Genomic DNA, 4,886 nt, shown 5'->3' on the forward strand with positions numbered 1-4,886 from the left:
ATATATATTTAATTTCTGCTTTCAGACACAGTAATGTTCAACAGCAAGAGTGGCATCAATCTTTGATTTGGAGTCAACATTTATGTCAGAAAAATGACATTTTATATATATTTTCATCAAAACCAAGAGCAGACAATAATTTGTCTAGGCTCAGAAGCATGAAATCTTCTTCAAGGTTAATTGTTTAGCCTATTAAAACTAATTTACTTCCTCGTTTATAAAGTGGCAATCCATTAATGTGCTGAACAGTCTCACATAGTCTATAGTAAAGAGTATCTACTGAGTAAAAAAAAGTCCCAGCAATATGATAAATGAAGGTCACTTGAAGCAGTTTTTTCCTAACTTGTCTTCTAATTTGGTTTTTATATGTGAACTTAAGGTGCTATATCTGGAGTTTTTTCACACTTCTAATATATTTGCATACATTTTATTAGAAAAGTGGAGAGAAAGTTTCTAAATTTGGCCATTGTACAGAACTGGCTTTAGCTAAAATTAAGAGAGGCAGCTGCCTATGGCTGTTGGTTACCAGGGCCAGGCATGGTCCTGATGTCTGCTTGATCTGTGCTGGAAGAAAGGAGGAAGAACAACCTGTGCTACCTTAACAGTTAATTGCTACTGGTTTTGTACTTTGGATGTCAAGGAATATGCTGGTGAATACCTGCATGACCCAAGACATCACAGTTCCCATTTCTGTCCTGTTGATGGCAGCAGAAGCTGCTAGTGCTTAATTCAGAGTCTGTTCCCATGTTTCCTAATCTGGTCTCCTCTTTCCTGTTCATGGTGGGAAGATGTTTGCTCTGGCCCCATCTCTCTGCATCTCCCATTATGGGTCTTCAGGCTGGGCATGCAGGGATTGGGTAGAGTTTATCCAGAGAATGAGAATGTAGTCAATGTGGGAAAGTGGAGTTTTCAAAGAAAAGCTGCAGAATGGATAAATAGGTCCTGTTTTCTTATGTCTTTGCTTGTGCTGTTGTATCTCATGGGAATATTCTTCGGTCTGGCTCTGCTGTTCCAAGAGTAAATTTAATTTTGTGGCCAAGAAGACTAAGATAATGAATGGTTGGACTCTAATCAAAGTTGTGATGAATATTGTTTTTTGTGTTGGTGGCTGGTACTGCAGGTAGTTTTGGCTTGTTATGATTATGTGATAGTACTAATCGAGGGGATAGGATTTAGTCAGTGCTAGTGTTTGGGGGGGTGGTATGCTAGGAGTAGTCATTGTAGGCTGAGGATGGTGAGCGGGTGGTGGTCCTAGTTCAAAGGAATTTTGGGCAAGGGAGGAATGTAATTGTTTTAGTGCATAGCTAGGCAAACGGAGCAAAAAGCTTTGTGAATTTGGAGTTTGGAGTTTCTGTTTCCTAAACCTAAAGTTGGAGTTTCTATTCTGCATTTTACGTGTATTTACCCTTCCCCCTGAAGCTATTCCCATTGGATTTAACCTATAATGTATTCATACTGGGCATTGTTCTATTGGTTTCACCTTATCTCTTATTTTCCCCTATAAAAACTGTAACTCAACCCCAGACCGGGGTCACTTGTACGTGCGGCGTTCGAGCAAATACAGCCTACTTCGGACTGCACGCAAGTGTCCAGTCTCTTGAGTCTCTTTATCCCGGTCATGGATGCGCTCTCAGAATAGCTCTGTCTGTATCAAACGAACACACAGAGGTGCTTGTCACTTCTCTCCGGCTGCTCCCGGAAGCGCCTGGCCAGCGCCCCAGGAAAAAGGAGCCAGGCGAAAACAAGGAAGTCGGAGAGAGAAAGTGACATGTAATCATTGGCTTTTAACATTATAGGAGATCTAGGTTATGTAAGTAGTCAGAACCATGGGTTGGTGTAGAGGCAGTTAGTATTACTAGGCCTTTGCAGGCAGAGAATACTAATGTGAGTAGAGTTCTTAGGGTAGGTGATGTTGCTTGGTGTCCAGTAAGCCATATTAACAGGGCATTAGTCCTCTTCTTGACCATGACCTACTGGATAGACCATGGTCTACTGGATAATGAGACATTATCCAAGTAACCCTTGCCACATCATGCTTCCTTGTGACAATGGCAATCACAATAAAACTAGGACTAGTACCATTCCACTTATGATTACGAAGTGCTTCAAGGCTCATCCCTAACCACTGGTTAATGAAATTTCCCCCAATCACCATTCTCTTCCTAACATCTCACTCACTTAACTCAACACCACCAATTGCTATAGCCATCAGCCCAGCAGCCCTAGGGTGACAAAAAGAACTAAAATAAACACAAATTTGGAAAATCCTAGCCTTATCATCTTGTTTTCCACTTAGTCTGAATAGCCATTATCATTGTGTATACACCAAAGCTCACCCTACCCACTTCCTTTCTCTATTCCTTAATAACTACAATTCAATATGACCAAGGCTTTAAAACTATTAGCAATGATAACCACACCTCTATGACATACAAAGGTGGTTTGTGTGATCTAAAAACTCCCACCACAACAGTAAGGAATTCAGTCCTTGCATGACTAAAGTGGTTTTTGAATGACCCCTAAAAGTCAGTGAGGATAACTGACAGCTATGGTATCATAGTGTTATAATCAAAAGGGTTTTACAGATGTGTTATATAAGAAATATAATAAGAATTATATAATGACTAAAGTAATGATAGTGATACTATTTTTTAAGAAAATACATTATGGTGACTTTACTGAAAGGTTGTTTGTTGGCTCTTATTGATGGGGCATTTAAAAGCATTAGTTAAAATATGGTGAATTAGTAAGAATAAACAGAAAAGAAAAATAGGGTGTTGCTGCCTATATCAAAGATACTATTAGTTGTAATAAAGAATGAAGTGTGCATACATAGCTCTTATGTATCATCCTATTCATCTGAGAACATCTTACTCTTTACATATATATTTGCAATATATAATAAAAACTGTTTCCATTACATTTGATTTCAATGTGGGTGACATCTCAAATAGACAGAAACGTCTTCAGAATTCCTAAAAGTGGTAGAGTTGTTTTATTTCCTTAAAACTATTCCAGCAAAATACCAGGTTAGATATAGATAATTGTTAGAGGCAGATAATAAAATTATAAACATTTGGGTTGTTTATTTATTTTTTTTTTTCACTGGTTGGCTTTTTAGGGGCATTTAGACTCAGCAGGTATTTCTAATTTTTGTTTGGAGTGAAAGAAGTGAATGTTTCCTTCCAAGCTGGTGATCTTGAATGAAATGGAACATTTGGCATCTGTAACAAAGGAAAGATGAGAAGAGGCTAAAGTTAGGCATGTAAAATCATAAGATTAATTTAGGGTAGAAAAGATCTTGAAAGGTTATGTAGCCCAGCCTACTTCTTAAAGTGAGACTCATCTCAAAACTGGATCACATTTTTCAGTGTCTGAGTCAGTCCCAAAATTTAAAATTGAGTTAGGAATGAGGTTCAACATTCAGATAAAATGTGCTCAGGAAAGAGGCAGCTGAAAGAGTTTTTGAAGGGCTCATTGAAGCTTGGAGTTTTCTTAATCAGAGATGCTCCTGATCATCCTTTTTAATCAGAGATCCTCTGATTTGTGTATATGGGGCTGAGAGGGAAAGCAGCAGATCGAAGAATTGTCAATCCTTCGTATTTTTTTGCATCTCATGCTCTTAAATCCATGAATTTCATAGATGATTGTGAAAACAGCAGGATTGCATCTGTCAGCTGATGATAAAAAGATTATGCTGACAGCTTTTTATTAGGTTTATAATTAAATGGAATGTTTCAGGAAGATGTGGGAATCTTTTTTAACTTTTCCATGTATGGCTACTAAAACAGAGTGCATTAAAGATAGCAGTGGTTACAAACATGAAAGCAAACACTTTTGGAAGCTGGACACCATATGAGGGGAATGTAAGTTCTGCAGTCCTGAAGGAAATACTCTTTATCTTGAAGCTGGAGGGATGTATCTTGCAGCTAACTCAGCAACTGCATGACAGGAAGATTTGTTTAGAGAAGAGACATATCTATCAACTGTAGAGGAGCATGAGGGTTAGAAAAGGCCTTAGTTTGCACTGTTTGGGCAGGGAGCAGGTAAGTGATAGTGTGTGTTTTTAGATTAAGTGATTCTCTATGGCATGGGGCACTGAGCGCTCTGGCTGGGATCACATCTCACAGGACCAGGCCTCATGTGGAGGAGTGACTATAAGACTCAACTCAGCCAAATCTGTGTTAAAACTCCATTTTTGTAGACAGGATTACTTTGCAGAATATTGTGTTCTCTCCCTTCTGAAATGCTTCTGGTCCCAGAGCTTTCTTGAGTATGGGACTGTGGACTGGCAGGAAAAAAAAAAATGCTCTGAATTTGTTCAGGATAGCAGGATGCAAAACATGGGAAAGTAAGTGATATCTAAACAGTAGGTCATTTACACCTCTTGTTTATTTGAAGGTGTTTTTTTATGGGTTTTTTCTCACATTTCTGTTCAGCGTGTTGCCTTCCTTACAGGTGTGTCATCCATTCTCACAAAGAGCCTGTTGGGGGCTGAAGTTACAGTTACTTCTAGGAGGGAAGGAAACTAATTTTCTTAAGACTGGAAACACATTTCTGGAATTTATTGTATTCTGTTTTGTTATCATATATTTTAAGGCCCCAAGAAGCTTGGACCAATTCACATTTGTACAAGACCTTGTTTAATATATTGGTATCTTTGAAACTAAAATGGGCTTAGTAAGGAACAATTTGTATTTGAAATATGCACTACAGCAGGTGTGTTTGTAACATGTTAGCTAAAGCAATGAACTGTAAAGCATCTTTAGGTAATGTCAAATATTCTACCTTACCTTCTAATGACAACTGCTCCCTTATTTTGTTCTATTTTTTGCTGATGCAGAGAATAAATATTTTCTACAGAAGCAATACCATTGATGATGAGA

This window comes from Vidua chalybeata, chromosome Z (genome assembly GCF_026979565.1).
Source record: "Vidua chalybeata isolate OUT-0048 chromosome Z, bVidCha1 merged haplotype, whole genome shotgun sequence".
Classification (NCBI taxonomy): Eukaryota; Metazoa; Chordata; class Aves; order Passeriformes; family Viduidae; genus Vidua; species Vidua chalybeata.